We start from the raw sequence: 18191 nt of genomic DNA on the forward strand, positions 1-18191 counted from the left end.
GAGGCTAATTTGTCTTGGGCAGCTAAGTTCTACAGGGTATACCATTGAGCCGTTTTGAGTTTATATGAAAAGATTCCGTATTCACTTTTTGTGTAAACCTTGATTGTCCTTTTCTTGTCCTACTGACATTGACTTGACTCTGACTCTGAAACCTTTCAGGACTGAGTAAAACTACACCACAGGGTTTCCGAGTGAGAGAGGCTAACTGCTACATCTTTCTCCATAGAGCAGTTGCTGGGTTCAATTCGCTAATCTTGTGGTTCGTATCTGAACTGCTTTAAATTCTGGACCACAAGGACATCTTAGCCCTTGTCTGAACAGGGTAACAAGCAAGTGATTACATCCACACCATCTCCTTTTTTCTACCACCAACAGCAATTAGTTATTGGAGGCGTTTGCAGCTGAGGGAAGGCTGACATGTTGGTGATAAAATGACCAGCCAAGTAACTTCTCTGCTCAGAACCACTGTCCTCATCTATCAGGTATTAACAAAGGAGCAGGGATCATTTGCCATCCTGAAATAGGCTTCAGTGGGCATCTGCGGTTAGCTGTGCTAACAATAAATGAATGAGAGCTATAACACTTAATCAAAGAGACTTGCACTTACTAAAACAACTATGAGAAAGAGAAAGTGGTTATACTCCACTGCAATATGGTTCCCTCTGGCATTTGTTCTCTCGTTCTCTCTCACTCTCTGCCTCTCTCCTTTTTCTCTCTTTCTCTCTCATATGAAAACTATACCTAGACTAGAAGATTGTTGTGTGAACAGAGCAAGGGAACATGGTGTTGTAGTTATTATGTGCTGTCAAGTGGCCCCATGCACAATAGCTCTGAACCCTGCTCTATCCTGAGCAAATCTCACTGTCTCTGACACACCTACCCTCATTACCCCAGGTACTGTATCAATTCATTGCACCTGGGGGTCTTCCTTTCTTATGCTGACCTTCCACCCTTTCAATCATGATGTCCTTCTCCAAAGACTGGTCCCTTCTGGCTATGTGCACAAAGTATGTGAGAAGGAGTCTCAAAATCCTTTCTTCCAAGAAGCAATTTGGTTTCACCCTCCCCAGGACAGATCTGTTGGTTCTCTTGGCAGTCCATGGTGTGTGTTCAATACTCTTCTCCAGTACCACAACTCAAAGATATTAATTCTTCTGTTATCTTTTGTTATTGCTCAGCTCTCTGATGTATAGTAAGTAATTGTGAAGACTATGGCCTGGATCAGGCACACCTTAGTCTATAGACTGAATCCTTGCTCTCTAGCCCTCTGGAGAGGTCCCTGACATCAGATTTTCCAAATGTAATTAATCTTTTTTGCTTCCTGACTGCTGGTGCCAATAATGTTAATGGTAGAATCAAGTAAGCTGAAAATGTTAACAATTTCAATCTCTTTTTTTCATTTTTCATGATGTTGTCAATTGACCCAAGTGGTGAGAAACATCATTTTCTCCATGTTGAGATTCAATCCATATTGTAAACTACAGCCCTTGATCCTCTGTGGCAAATGCTTCAGGCCCTTCTCAGTTTCAGCAAGTAAGGTTGTGTCATTCACATAACAGGTTGTTGTTGAATCTTCCTCCAAGCCAATTCTTCCTCAGAAAGCCCATCATTTCGAATCATCTGTTCTGTATACATATTGAAAAGGTATGAGACAGGACACATCTCTGTCCTACTTCTTTTATGAGTTTGAATCACGCAGTGTTTCCTTGCTCTGTTCTGATGACTGCCGCCTGGTCCAAGGATAGGTTTCACATTAGCACAATCAGGTGTTCTGGGATTCCTACATGGTTTAAAATTAAAAAGGGAGTGTGTTGGGGTTGTATTCTCTCTTCGTACTTATTCAATCTGTATGCTGAGCAAATTATTCAAAAAGCTTGACTCTGTGAAGCGTAATGTGGCATCAGAATCAAACTCATCATTAACCTGTGTTGTTATACAGATGACAGAACCTTGCTTGATGAAAGTGAGGTGGACTTGAAGCACTTGCTGCAGAAGATCAAAGAATATAGACTTCAATATGGATTGCATCTCAACGTCAAGGGGGAAAAAAAGATTCTTACCAGTAGACCAATAGACAACATCATGAAAAATGGAGAAATGATAGAAGCTGTTAACAGTTTCATCTTACTGGGATCCACAATTAACACCTCTGGTACCAGCAGTCAGAAAATCAGAAGACGTATTGCACTGGAAAAGTCTGCAATTAGCGACCTCTCCAAATTATTGAGGAGCAATGACATCTGTTTGAGGACTAAGGTGCATCTGGTTCAGGCCATGATCTTTCCTATCACTTGCTATGCATCTGAGCGTTGCACAATGAATAAGGATGACAGAAGATTGCCTTTGAGTTGTGGTGTTGGAGAAGAACGCTGAACATCTGGACGGTCAAAAGAACAATCCAGTATGTCTTGGAGAGGGTGCAGCCAGAGTGCCCTTTGGAGGCAAAGATCACGAGGCTTTGCCTCACATACTTCAGGCATGTTCTTAGGAGGGGCTATTCCTTGGAGAGGGACATGATGTTTGAAAAGGTAGAGGCTCAGAGAAGGAGAGTAAGACCCTCGATCAGATGGATTGACATGGTGACTGCTGCAACGAGTTCTAATGAGCCAGGAAGTGTGAGGATGTTACAGGATAGGACGGGGTTCAGGTCTGTTGTTCACAGAGTCACTATGGGTTGTACTCTACTTGATGGCACCTAACAACAACAATCATAATTCCTTCATAAACAACATATATTATTTAAAATTCCTACTAGAGCTCTACTGTTATTTCTATTTATACTTAGGAGCTTTAAACAACTTTCCTTGGGTGATTCAAACAGCAAGTGACAGAGATAAGACTGAAGTTACCTATTTGGGACTTAAGAGCCCGCCGTTATCCAGACAGATATTGCAAAGACGGAATGTGAGCTCAGGTCTTTGACTCCAAGCTTGTGCTTTTAACTAGCTTCTTGTTGTTGTTGTGTACCAGGGGTTGGAACCGACCCATAGCTGGCCCTCCAGCAGGATTTCAGAGGCAGTTAATTGCATTGGAGGAGACTGCCCATCATTCTCTCACAGAGCAGCTGGTAGATTTGAACTGTGTGCCTTTGGGTTTGCAGCACAGCTTCTTGTCACTAGTCCACCAGAGCTCCCTTTAACTAGTTTGAATAGTGTGTTTATGAAACATCCTAAGAAGTGTTGTATATCTGTGGACAGCGCATGGAAGCCGATCCCAACATCTAAAATACGAACCAAGCTATTAAACAAAGCAACAAATAGAGATTAGTTACATGTGCTTTACTTAACTCATAATTGTTCAAAGAACAAGCAAATGTCTTGTCCCACAGGTGAGCTCTCTTTTCCCTGCCATGGGCTCCATTCTTTAGCTGCCAAAAGACTCGGCTGTAGGCTTTACCTTCAGGGTGACTGGGATACCAGCAGCTTTCTCCTACCGTCTCTGTCCTCTGAACTCCACTACCTCCTAATACTCCAATGTCAACACAGGGAAGGTGGGAAGCAAAGATGCTCCCTTATTCTTTTTCAGGAGCTACTGTTTCCTCTCTTTCCTCAAGAGGAACAACAGTAAAAAAACAAAGCCAACAAATGCAGTGGCCATTTCTGAGAATCCCCAGGAAATGCCTTTTCCGGAGTTCTCACTCACTAACTTGGCTCACATCCTGTGGGCAGCAGACTCCATGAATCCTCCATAATTGCCGTGTGTTGCACAGGGGAAAAACTGGGAGGAAATTTTCATTTCTTCTCTTCTGCAACAGCAACCAGAAGAAATGGCAAGAGAGGCAGTGGATTTTGCAAAACACCGACTCCCTGGGGTTAAGAACAAGAGCCATTCTTGCAAAACCTACTGCATGCTAGTTTATGTGAGATCATTTGTCTCCAAAACGTTTCTGTTCTCATTATCAACTGCTTATTACAATTAAGAGTCTGTATTTTCTTCTCTCTCTCTCTCTCTCTCAAGGAATGTGAGGTTGTTGGACAGCCAAGGATGAGAACGAGTTAGTTGTTATTGTTTTCCCAAGTATGACCCTTATTTCTAGAGGAACAATAAGCTGTGATCTTTGACCACCTAGGCTTTCCATCATCCGTATTACCCTGTGGCAAGGACAGATTGATACGTCTCTTCACTGCCCCCAGAGAGGTACCCTCTAATCCTTCATGTGCCGATCCAGCACAATTGCACAGAAGCAATAGCTGGATAGTTAGAGTGCATACAATTCATTCCAATCTATCCATCACTTAAACTACAAGCTAAGACATCAGAAGGTCAAAAAACAAAACAAAACAGAACCTTTGATTTAAGAAATGTTTTGTCCATTCTAGGTCAAGGAAAATCATCAGGCAATTTAGCTTGATTCTCTGACTCTTCATATGGCTTCCCAGGTTTTAGAAGGGAAAGGTTAACATTTGCGGAAGCTCAGTAGCAATGTGACACTAGAAAGTGGCCGTAATGGACAGCAGTTTTAGAGTGTATTTGCAGGTTCTACTTGCCACATCCTTTAAGTTCTCACGTTAACTCTTCTAATTGTGTATCTTGAATACAGCACTTGGTCTAACTAAAGACAAATGCTTTAATTCGAAATGATTTCATTCACATGTGCACAAATATGTTATTAAGGATGAATTAGTAAAATGAAAATATACGCAGTAACACGGTTACTTTTGAATTAAACGAATGGCATCTCTCGTATAAAAGATAGTTACTAGGAGGTGGCTATTGGCGTTAGGTGGCATTGAGTTGACTCCTGTGTACAGCAGATCGGCACTTTCCTCAGCCTTGTAAGCCATCCTACGGATCTCCACTTGGCCTGTTGTTGCTGTCACTGTCAATGAATCATAAAGACCTTCCTCTTTCACCACCCTCAACTTTTTCAAGTGTGATGTACTTCTCCAAAGACTGGACCCTCCTCACAACAGTCTCAAAATATGTAAGAAAAATCTCACTTTCCTTGTCTCTAAGGAACACTCTTATTGCACTTCTTCCAAGTTAGATGAACTTCTTCTTTTGGAATTCCATGGTATACTCAATATTTTTCTCCAGCACCATGACTCAAAGGCATCAATTCATTTGAAGTCTTCCTTATTCATTGGACAGGTGTTAGATGAACCTGAAGCAACCCTTTGGTTCAGTCACATGGCGCAGGCACAGCTCGTTTTTAGCACCTTAAAGAAGTCCTTTGTACCAGATTTGCTCAAAGCAATATGTCTCTTATTTCTTAACAACTATATCAGTGGGTGTTGATTGTGGATTCAAGTAAAATGAAATTACGGACAGCTTCAATCTTTTCCCCATTGATCAAAATTTTACCTACCAGAAGAGGCTCTTTATTTTCTTAATGTCAAGATATAATTCACACTGAAGACTGTAGACTTTTATGGTTTATTTAGAAAGTTCTTCAAGACTTCTTCACTTATAGAAAGCAAGATATTATCATCTGCAGGATGTGTCAAATATTTTGTTACCAGGACAGGCCAGTCTCTGGAATAAGACAGGTTGCTTGATAATATATTGGGTCTGGAAAAAGTGAAAGACTCTAATGATAAGATAGATTGACGCAGTGACTTGGACACTTAGCACACCCATGACGGCAATTATGAAGGCACTGTACATAGTTCAAGGCTGTGTTCATTGTATTGTACACAGAGTGTCTTCATGCTGAAATTGATTTGATGGCACCGAACAACGACAAATGAACAATGAAACATAAAGGAACAATTTTCTCTAAAGAAGATTGCACTATTAACATTTCTAAGCTTGGTTTCTCTCTTCATATTTTTTAAGGGAAAAAAATCTTCCCAATTACAATCTGATTTTAGCTTTTTTAATGTGAAAAGAAATTCCATATGTATATATACTTTTGTAGCCGATGTGATGTAGGGGAGGGGGAAAAAAACAATAGGCAAACCTATTGCTTCCATACTTACATTAGAAATGCCAGATGCATAACTACAATCTAGACTTGATTTATTTCAACTCAAACAATAGTGCTCCTTTGAGCAAAATTGGCTTGACTTTGAGAGTGAATGCTAAAATATAATGTTTTGAAATCTTGCAGGATGATATGTTGGCAGCTCAAGATCTTGTTTTGCCAAGTTTTACTCCAAAATAATTTTCTTACTCAGAGTTGATGCGGGGAGTGGCAATTCTCTCTTGACTGTATGGCAGTTATACAACTGAGTCAATCAGCATTCTGGGGGGGAGGGGGGGCGTCTTCCATCAGAGAAGCTCTCCAGCTAAGAGAGGTTAGAGCTGAAGACTCCAAGGGCCAAAGCAGTAGGTTATCTGTAGCTTAATTGCTAGTTAGTGGCTAAGACAACTAACTAACATTAGCTTTAGGTTGGTGAGTTTTCAAAACTATTGCCCTAAAAAGAGATTAGTGGTGAAAATTGTTGATGGAAATGGCTGTTAACCAGGAAGTTGGATGTGTGTGTCCATCCAGGGGCAATTCAGAGGAGATAGCTGGTGAACTATTTTCCAAAAATCAATTCCTGAAAATATCTTGGAGCACAGTTCCATCCTGACTCATACATGATTACCATTAATTGAAGTCAACTTGATGGCAACTCATTTTGAAAGGTCTCTAAAAAGATGATGGTTAGAGCTTTTTTTTACATTCTTCCACTTAGAGCTTTGGCTCCAACTTAGCCATTTTTAAAATGAGGCCTATAGTTGGGTGAGAGCCAAGTCCTTTGCTCCACTTGGGATGAAAACACTAGGGCTCAGCTCATGGGAAGCTCAAAGCAACTATACAAAGATAACTTTTAGGACGAAGTCACCAATAGCTCTTTTTGAACCTCAGCTGATTCTTTCTATCCTTGATGAATTGGAGGAGCAAGTGAACATGAGTTTATGTATGCCTACTTCTGACACTTGGAGAAAGTAGAACAGAGAAGTTCTGCTTGGTGTCCTAAGAAAAGAGCCACAGAGGATCTCCTCCAAGGACAGCCAGCTCTAAGCAGAGAGGACTGTGCCTTCTACTCCTGTGGTATAGAAGTGGAACCCCCCTATAAAGGGTGCAAATGAGCCAACCTGGAGCAACAGCATCCTTTTAAAGGGCCCAGAGAGAAGAACAAATAAACCATGATAGATAACTAAGAAATTGTGTTGTTTCTTCTAAAGTTAGATCACCCAAAAATAGTCCTCAGTATAGCTCCTAACACAAACCCCGACATACTTCTACTGAATTTCAAAATTGGATATATGAAGCAAAAGATATGGATAGGACTATGACACTCAAAGTAATGATGTAAGTTCTAAACTCAACCTAAACTTATTGTCATTAAGTGGGAATTAATACAGAGCTGACCCTTCAGTGAGTCTCCTAATAAACTATATATCAAATGAGAAGAGATTTAGCATCTCTTAGAAGGAAGAATTTGCTAAATCATGGAGTACATAAAATTTAAAATGAGACACAAATATAAAAGAGTGTTCAAACATTCTGAAAATCTCCAAATGAGAAAAAAAATATGCAGATGGAGGAGATATATGAATGAAACAAACAACTGGAAAACATTTCCTAGAACTGCATAAAACATGATGGGAAGGAGACCTGGTCACGTTCCAGGTTAGACTGTCGAGAAAATGCAAACACCCAGATACGTCTGTGCAAAAATCTCTAAACTCTGATAAGAAGGGAAAAAAGAAATCTTTAATGCATCTACATTGAAACAACAATTTCTTCACAAAGGAAAACATTAAACTGGCAATGAATGCTGGCAATCCTGAAAGCTACAAGATGGTGGGATAATAGCTGCAGATGCCTTAGAATAAAGGACCGGAGATGCAAAAGATATTAGTCACTAAGTGCCTGTAAGAATGGTATTTTCAGAGATGATTTCACCCACATATTCCATCAGAGGAAACACTTCTGAAAGAATTTGTACCAATGAATAAATAAATCTGAATGCATGCTAGATAGTAAGAAAGCAGAGGTAAAATAAAATGTGGAGTGGGGAACCCTAGTAATAGATTTATAATGAAATGGAATTTAATAATGACAGGGTGTCTGGGAATTTATAAATTAACTGCTAAGCAAGAATTCTTAAAATAGAAAAGACAGGCTGCAAGGAAAATTCTAATCTCTAAAACTTAAGGTACTAAATGATTTCAGAAGGAGTTTGGATGGAAAAAAGATGTAAAATCAAAGTATCCCCAAGGTCTCATCTGGAGGGCAGATGGGGTTAGAGGAAGCTGGTTGGGAAGTGAAAAGATTCTAAAGATCTCACCTTATTGAAGGAGAGAAGGGGCAGAGGAATCAAAATCTTTAGGAAGGAAGGTTTTGATTTTGTTTTTATATATAGTTGTCACTGAGTACCATCGAGTTGGAACCAACCCATAGCTGACCCTCCAGTGGGTTTTCAGAGTCAGTTAATTGCATGGGAGGAGACTGCCTGTTTGCATATCATTGTAAGAGATGGGGGGGAAAGGTAAGCATCAATGAAAGATAAACTAGCACATCTAAATATATAAAGAGGAAGAATTAAGTTAGTAGTGTGACAGTACCAACAAACATATCAAAAAAGTAAAAGAACATGTGAAAATCAATATTAAACATAAAATTAAATATGTCATGATAGTAAAGTGTCATTATGAGTCACAGGTGACTCATAATGACTTGACAGCACATAACAACAACAAATATAAAAACTCTTTTATTTTCTTAGGAACGAAAATGTCAAGATGAACAGAAAATCAAAGCTAGGAGATAACCATTTATCAGAAACACAATGTAAAGCTTAAATGTTAAAGTTTGAAGTAAAGCAATAGACCAAAAACCAGGCAAATGCATAGTAAATGTCAGAGCTCTGAGTATCTGAGCTCCTGTCCTGTTTTCCTTATGTTGAACTTACAGATAATAAGGTGGACCAGGAGTACACAGTTTCATGTTGTTTTACTTTCATAAAGGAACACGTTGGAAGTCTTTCCAATGGTTTAAAGGTTGCATGTGCAGCAAGTGACAGTGGCCACTTCAAGTCACTTAACCCTCAGCTGTTGAGTCAGAATAACCCACAGCTGTTGAGTTGAGCTGTTCAGACTCATGGTAAAACACCATCAAGTTTCTGACACTGTCAGGTTTCATGGAAAGAATCTGCCTATCTTTTCCTCTCGGGGAAGCTGGAAGACTGAACTTCTAATCTCTTGGGTAGCAGTCCAACTCTTAACGTATTATTTCACCAAATCTTTTGTTGCTTAATTTAGGGGTTGAATCAATAATTTCACAATATCTGATAATATTCTACTGTGATCCACGGTGTTTTCACTGGATAATTTTTGTAAGTAGATCATTAGTAGGTCCAACATAATGTAGAAAGTATGGAAAAACGTTATTAATAGCACAGGCAAGTATAATTTTCTGAAGATAAAAATAGGTTACAGCATCAACAGGGAACTGGCAGTAATTCATCTGGGCTAAGAAGAGGACATGGAATAAGGGATAGTACTGTTGATATCTGATGGATCTTTGCTAAAATTAGGTAATACCAGAAAGATATTTACCCATGTTTTATTGACTACGCAACTGTGTAAATCATAACAAATTTTAGATGATGGCATTCAGAAGAATAAGAACCTTAGAACATGTAATTGACATCCAGAACCTGCGCATGAAAAAAGAGGCAGTTATTCAAACAGAACAAGGGAATCTGGCTTGATTTAAAATCAGGAAAGGTATGCATAAGGGTTGTATTCTTTTATTATGTTTAGATATTGAGAAAATAACCTGAGAATCTAGACTACCTGAAGAAGAATGTGCCATCAGAATTGGAGGAAACCTCATTAACTACTTATATGTAAAATGCAGACGACACAACAATGCTGACTGACACTAAAGAGAGTTTAAAGCATGTCCTGTTGAAGCTGAAATGAGTCTACAGTATGGATTACACCTCACTGCAAAGAAAACAAAAGTCATCACAACTGGACTGATAAGAAACGCCATAAAAAATTAAGACAAAATTGGAGTTGTCAAGGATTTCATTTTACTTGACTTTACGATTAACACTTATGAAAGTCTCAGTCAATAAAGCAAATGATGTGTTGTGGTAGACAAGATTGACAACGGGATGTCTGTTAAGTATTAAAGAGCAAAGATTTCATCTTGTGGATTAAGATGCATTTGGCTCAAATCATGATCTTTTCGATCATCTAATACACATGCAAAATCAATGGCTTTGGAATCCAGTGTTAGCAAATACAGACTGCCAAGAGAATAAACAAACAGATCTTGGAAGATGTGTAGTCAGAATAAATCTTGAAAGTAAGGGTGGTGAGAGTTTCTTTCTCCTACTTTGGACATGGAATTTGGAGGACCCACTTCCGGAAGACAGACATCATTCCCGGTAAAGTGGAAAGGTCAGTGAAAAAGGAGGAAAGCCTTCCAGAAGACTGATCAACAAGGGCTACAAAAAAGGGCTTAGGTAGCTAACAGTCATGAAGATGGCACAGAACTGCGTACTGTTTGGTTCTATTGCGTATGGACTTGCTAAGAGTTGAACTGACTTGATACCACTTAACAATAATATATTGTCAGACCTTCTTTTCTAGTCTGTCTTAAGCCGGGATCTCTGCTTACATCTGTTCAGCGTGCGTGACCTTGCTGATATTTGGAATATCAATATAGCAGCACTTCGAGCATTAAAATATTAAGAAAACCACAACTTGACAAGTGAATGTGGGTCTTTTACATAGCCAGAACTTAACAAATAAGAATTTACAGTAAGTTGTTAACCAGAGTTTGCTGCATAAGAGAGATAAATTGTTATGATAAAAACTTCTTCTGCTTCTTTTTGGAGCCTCAGAGCTCTGCACCGATCTGAAATTACAAATGCTGTTGTTGTTTTTTCACTTCAGAATGACTTTTACTCATAATGCAAAATATGGGATGGACAGTAGTTTCATTTATACATGGCACACTTAGTATCCTGATTTAGAAGAATCTTCTTGAATGAATCAACATTGGGTACAGTTGCAACTCTCTTTCTGTGGACAAGGAAGGATAGTAAGACCTCCACGCCATCTCTTTGCTAGAGCATAGCTCTAATGGGCATTTGCAGAAGACGGCAGGCTGGCTGCACAGCCACCATATGGTCATCTGGAAGAAAGACAGGCTCCAGGTGGGAGGATAGAAGTGAAGCCAAGGACAGAGTAAAGCTGAGCTCTCTAGCACGTAATATCCAGTGCCTGAGAAGTATAGAGACAGGGAGGTGATGAGATTGACCCTCAGCTACAGCAGTGACTACAATGGCAAAGATGTGTGTGTGTGTGTGTGTGTGTGTGTGTATTCTTCCATTTAAAAACAGTGATTGCCATAATTATTATTAAGTCATTAATCCTAATTCATCAACCACTCTATAGGAGAAATATGAGACACTATCCGCTCTAAAGATTTATGGCATTTCAAAACCAAAGGGAGTTTCAGTTATGACTCAAAAATGACTTGATGGCAGTGAGTTTGAGTTTGATTACTTTTAGGCAAGGCTTATTCTATTATTATTTTTTTAAAAGCAAACAACAAGGTCTTGTGCTGAGTTCTGCATTGTTTTATATTGGTTGGGGCAAAAAGGGTTTGTCCGCAAAACATTTGAGGTCACATTTGCAGGGATAAGAAACAGAGCTATGTTATTGCCTGTGCTACAAAGTTTGATCTTTTTTCAAAATTAATTTTAATGAAAGTTTACAGAGTTAGGGTTTCTAGTTACTCATTGTTGCACTTTTCTCCCTGCTCCCCAATTCACTCTTTTCCTTGAAAAGTAAAAGAAAAACTCGTTCGTTGTTATGCAATCCCTCCCCCCAGGTCCGCTCCACTGTGCAGCCTTCATTCTGGACTCCTGCCATGACAATAATACCTAATCATACATCCCTTTTAAACAGTTCTCTCCCTCATCTGTTTCAATGCAGTATACATCATTCATCCCCTCCTTCTCTGTCTTCCCTCAACCCCGATGTCAGTCCCGTTTTACAACAGTGGCCCTGTGCAATATTTGTTCTTTTGTGACTGAGATATTTCACTCAGCATAATATCCTCCAGGGTCACCCGATTTGTATAATAGTTCATGAGTTCCTTGTTTTCCAAAGCTGCATAGTGTTCCAATGTGTGAATATACCAGAGCTTTTCTATCCATTCATTTGTTGATGGGCACTCAGGTTGTTTTCAGCTCTTTGCTATTGTGAACAAAGCCACAATAAACATGGGTGTGCATATACTGCTTGGGTGGTGGTTATGGTTTCTTTAGGATAAATTACCAGTAGTGGAATTTCTGGGTCAAATGGTATTTCTACTTGCAACTTTTTGAGAACGTGCCAAGAATCAAATCCCTATGCACATCCAAAAACTTCTTCAATAAGGTAAAAAGGGAAGCCACAGACTGGGAAAAAATATTTGGTAATGACATGTCAGACAAGGGACTTATATCTAGAATTTATAAAACACTCGAGCACCACAACAAGATAAAGGTAAATAACCCAATTTGAAAATGGGACAGGATATGAACAGACACGTCACCAAAGAAGACATTCAGATGGCAAACAAACACATGAACAAATGTTCAAAAATCCCTAATTCTCTAAGAGAGATGCAAATCAAAACAACTATGAGATATCATTTCACCCCTGTAAGAATAGCAAAATTTAGCAGAACAGCAAACATCCAATGCTGGCAAGGTTGTGGAGCAACTGGAAACCTTATTCGCCGTTGGTGGGAGTGTAAAATGGTGCAACCACTATTGAAGACTGTATGATGCTCAGGCACAGACTCTTCTCAGAGACTTTGTCAGTGACTTCTGAGGGGAAAAAGACTGAAGCTGTCAGTGGTTTCATTTTACTTGAATCCATGATCAACCCCTATGGTTCAAGCAGTCAAGAAATCAAAAAGTGTGGTGCCTTGGGAAAATTTGTAATTAAGGACCACTGTAAAGTGCTAAAAGAGCAAGCATGTCAGTTTAAAGACTAAGGCACACCTGATCTCCACCATGGTATTTTTCTTTGTTTCCTATGGATTTGGAAATTGGGCAAGGAATAAAGAAGATGGAATCAACACTCCTGGTAGTAGCAACCAAGAAATCAAGTTATATTGCATTAATAAACTGCTGCCAAAGGAACTCTTCAAAGTTCAAAAAAGCAATGATGTCAGTTTAAAGACCAAAGCGCACCTGACGTAAGCCGAAGTATTTTCACTTACTTCCTATGCATCTGGAAGGTGGACAAGGCTCTGATGCCAGTCGTGGAAAATTATGTCATCATCTCCTGCATCTTGGACCAATTCTACCCAATAGAACTTACTGGAAAGGTGGAAATGATCTATATTCATCCTGCCCAACATTGTGCTGATGAACCATCCATGAATATTGAATACTTGAAATGTGACCTTGAAATGTGTCTTGAACTGGATTGTAAGCTATATTGGCTTTTTCTTAATTTCCATTTAAATAATCCCCTGCAGTTTACAAAACTTTGTTAAGGTAAGGATGTCTTAAACTTTCCAGGACACACTGCGGCTTGGAAGTGGTTGAAAAGCCACCTCTTGGTTGGTGTACAGAGTTTCACAGCCAACACAAGCTTGTTTGGGATTGTTAATTGAGTGTCTGCATGATTTGTCATTGGGCTTTTCATGTAGGAGGAGGCTGTCAGGAACCGCTCATCCCTGCTGGGACTCAGCTCCACAGGTGCCAGGGAGCATCTCGCCTTGGGGGAGAAAGCGAATCTATGCTCCATGATTAACATGCGATTAGATTTTACAGACAGGCATCAATGCCTGGTGATTTCGATGCACTTGGCTTTTATCTTGTGAGATTTATTTAAAGAAACCCAGGCATGGTTTAGAGCCTCAGGGAAGGAAAATGTATAAAAATAGGGAAGCATAAAAGGGAGCAAAAGAAAACCTGCTCCATTTGTGAAAAAGGTTTGCTCCCTTTCAGGTACCTCCAAATCCTATCACCTGCACAATTTCTTTATTCAAATCTTAACACTTCAAGCATCTTTTCCAGAATCTCTTTCATTACTTGTTCACCAAAGATGTTACTCCATCCTCCCTTAGTTAAAAAAAAAAAAAAAGCAAAAGAAAAGAAGTCAAGAGTAAAGCAGTAATACTTAGAGATTGAAGGTTGAAAGCAGGAGACCAGAATGAATTGTATTTGTGAGGCTTTCTTTTTAAAAAACACTGGAAGAGAGTTTCTAGATAGTAAAACAATATTTCCATTTTAAGAGGTACTTACTTTTCAGTATTTTTTAAATAAAATTTTACTAAAAATGTAAAGAAAAACAATAGAGAAAACACCAAATAGTCCCAGAGAATATCCTACTCTGTTGTTATTTTGTTTTTGTTTTATGTGTGTCTTTGCAACTACTCTTATCCAAGGACATATATAGTCCTTGAATATAAACATTCAAGGGTCATTACAGAGTCTAGGTTGTTAAATAAAAGCCCACAAATTTTTTTGGGGGTTGAATTAATTTTTTTCCATTTCATATGGTATTCATTTGGACATATCCCTGAGACTGTCCTATAAAACATTCACAGAAAAGGAGGGAGTATTTTGAACATTTTGAAAAATTGTTCTTAACCTTAGAAATGTGTTTCCATAGGTAAGTTTGCATAGTATTTTGCAGACTGTTAAAAGTCTTCATTGAAAGGTTCACTACTTAAATTGCAGAGAGTGATTAGCTTCAAAGTTTACAACTAAGACAATAAAGGAATGAGAGCTCACTAACAAAGTAATACACTTACCACAGTCTTTTAAAAACATATGCATCTGCAAAAGGAAATATTTACTTTATGGGTCTACAACTTCATTTATATGCCTCATATTGTGTATGCCAATATTTGGCTTTGAAATCATGGTCTTTGTTTTCAAAATATCCGATAATGCATATCCACTCTTTTCCAAGTGGTTTCATTTCTTCCGTTGCAACCTTTCAGATGCTGAACTGGTTCCAGTGGTGAAAAAAAGGAGAGGATCACTTTGTCAAGTGTCTCAAACCTTTACGTTAACGTGCTACGTGTGATGGTAACTTTGGCTGACTGCCTCCTGTTGAGCTTGCACTTTCGAGGTCACCTAATCCAGAAGGCCACAACAGAAGAGCTAGAATAGCGTTTCACTTGAAAGAAAAATTTTAATGTTCTCAGAAACTTTCCATCTAGAAATGTACAAGAGCTAGCCTAGATACTTACAAGACATAAAAATACTGGAAATGAATGGGAAGACTGATAGAGCCTGAACATGTCCAAAGAAAGATTTATGACCAGATAGCAGTCTACAAGAGCTTCTACAGAAACAACAGAGGACCACTTAATTTTACATTAAATACTACATCTCTTGTTCATCATAAGAGACTTTTCCATTGGGTTTTTCTCTGTGTCATGTTTCTGCAGAGATAGTCTGCCAGATTATTGTTTGGGATCCTTGGATAAATTTCATTAAGACTAACAACATGCAGATTTCGAGTTGCTAGACTTTGATTTAATGCATTATTTGTAAATTGCCATGTCTTTTCATTCAGTGTTAGTAGTCGTTGTTATTATTATTGGTGTTTTGGTTATCCCCAATGTGATTCTTGTTTAAGTAAAATGCCTGCAATATTTCTTGTCCTTAACATAACAGGGGGCTATGACACCTGACTATTAGCAATGGGGACTCACTGCGGGAGTAATTTAGGGAACTGCCCTCTTCTACTCTAGTATGACGAAGTCATTCCTTTAAGTTAAGGGCTCCTGGTGGGGTAGTGTGTGTGCAACATGTTGTGTGCAGTAAGTGAAGGGTTGGCAGTTCGAATTGAAACAGCTGCTTTTCAAGAGAAAGACAGGCAGTATCCTCTCCTAAGGTTTCACTGCCCTGGAAGCCTTGGGCCACCATGAGTTAATATTGACCCTTTGGCAAGAGCTTTGTGCTCACAAAAGTTTAGGAGTAAATGAATTTTGTCAAAGACTACCTGCTTCACAGGGACTCAGAGTCCAACAGCAGGAGACACTACCTGGTCTTGTGCTGACCTTACAACGGCTGCTGTGCTGTGCACATTGTAATGTCTGCTGCAAAAATCCACCAGCCTGAAGGCTTTCTTCTTCTTCACCGACCCTCTACTTTACCAAGCATAATGTCCTTCTTCAAGGACTAATGTTGTTGTCATGTGTCATTGATTTCATAGCTGATATCTTAGTGGGTTTTAGCGACTGCAGATGTAATGGGAAGAGATTGCCCATTTTTCTCCCTTGAAGCACCCAGCAGATTTGAACTGCATACTTTTTCTTCAAGAACTATTGTTATTGTTTTTATGTCCCGTTGAGTTGAACTGACCCATAGCTAGCTCTCCAGCAGGTTTTCAAGGCAGTAAACCCCATGGAAGAAGATTTTCCATCGTTCTCCCATGGAGCAGGCGGTGAACCTCAACTGGAGAACTCGGAATTGGCAGCATAATTCCTAGGCCACCAGAGTTCCTCTGCAAAGACCCATCCCTCCTAACGATATGTCTAAAGTTCAGGAGATTAAATCTTATTATCTTCCATTCTAAGGAGCATTCTGGCTGTATTTTCTCCAAAATAGACTAATACTTTGTTCTGGAGATGTTGTTATGTGCCTTTCAGACACCTGCGACTCATGGCAACCCCATGTACAACAGCCCTAAACCCAGTTCTATCCTATGCCAATCTCATTGTTTCAGACACACCTACCCCCATTACCCCAGTCACTGAATCAATCTATCTCATCAAATGTCTTTCTCTACGGCACTGTCCCTCAACCTCCCAAGCATGACGTCCCTCTCCAAGGACTGGCACCTCCTTGAAACATGTCTAAAGTATGTCAGATGAAGCTGCAGAACCCTTGTCTCTCTAAGGAGCACCCTGGCTTCACCCCCTCCAGGATGAACATGTTTGTTCTCTGAGCAGTCCGTGGTATATTCAATACTCTTCTCCAGCACCACAGCTCAAAGGCGTCAATTCTCCTTCTATCCTCCCTAGTCATTGTCCAGCTCTCTGATGCATAGCAAGAGATTGCAAAGACCATAGCCTGTATCTGACATGTTCTGAAGATAGTGGATGCAATATTCCTCACCAGTACCATGACTTAAATGTTTCAATTCTTCTTTGATCATCAACTTCTTTATTATTCATTGTGCAGCTTTTGGTTGGATCAGGGCAATTGAAGACACCATGGATCAAGTCAGGCACACCTTAGGCTCTGAACACTGAGCACAGAACATCCCATGGATGGCCAAGAAAAAAAAATGTATATTTCGAAGAGAGGGTGCAGCTGGAATGCACTTTGGAGGCAGGAATGACGATGAGGTTTCGCCTCACATACTTTGAACGTGTTACTAGGAGGTGCTATTCCTGGGAAAGGGACATGATGTTGGGAAGGGTGGAGGGCCAGCAAAGGAGAGGAAGACCCTCAACCAGATGGCTTGACATGGTGCCTGCTGCAGTGGGCTCTTGTGTGTCAGGAATTGTGAGGATGGCACAGGACAGGTCTGGGTTCACATCTTTTGTTCATAAGGTCACTATGAGTCATACTTGACTAGACAGCACCTAACAAGAACAGACCAATCAGCCATCTGCCTCTTAAAATGTAAGTGCTGCATTAATTAGTCTGCTCCGTAAGCCCAATTCATCAGTCAAGGGGGCGTGTACTTCAAGGGCCTTGATCAAATCATGTAGTTTCTTAGAGTTTAAATTGGAGTTTCCTTACTTGTAAAATTTAGACAACATACAATTTTCCTCATGTTTGGTTTATGCCACCCAGGATACTTCCAAGGATACAAGCCTAAAGAAATAGATGTAAAAATCAATGTTTTCCATGTTCCAATAACATGACAAACATAACACATGAACTTGGCATCCTCATTAGTTCATATCAAAAATTGACACATTAAAATCCATTCATATGTCATTTCACTTCTTCCTATTTTATGTATTACTTAGTCGTTCTTCTGTGCAAATCAGAACTGACTCAGAGATGACCTTCGAGCAGGTTTTCACAGGCAGTAAATCACACGGGAGTAGATTGCCCATCCTTCACAGATCAGCTGGGAGATTCAAGCCGCTGGACTCTGGGATTGCAGTGACAGCTTCCTACCACTAGGCCATGAGAGCTCCCTCGTAATATCAACGGGAAAAGAATGACCCGATTCAAAGTGATCCTGCACTGAAACATTTCTAATACAGTAGGTGTTGGTGACATGCAGGTTGTTGTACTGTTAGCCTGAAG

The sequence above is a fragment of the Elephantulus edwardii genome, unplaced genomic scaffold (genome assembly GCF_000299155.1).
Source record: "Elephantulus edwardii isolate Elephantulus edwardi_28Jun2011 unplaced genomic scaffold, EleEdw1.0 scaffold00014, whole genome shotgun sequence".
Lineage (NCBI taxonomy): Eukaryota > Metazoa > Chordata > Mammalia > Macroscelidea > Macroscelididae > Elephantulus > Elephantulus edwardii.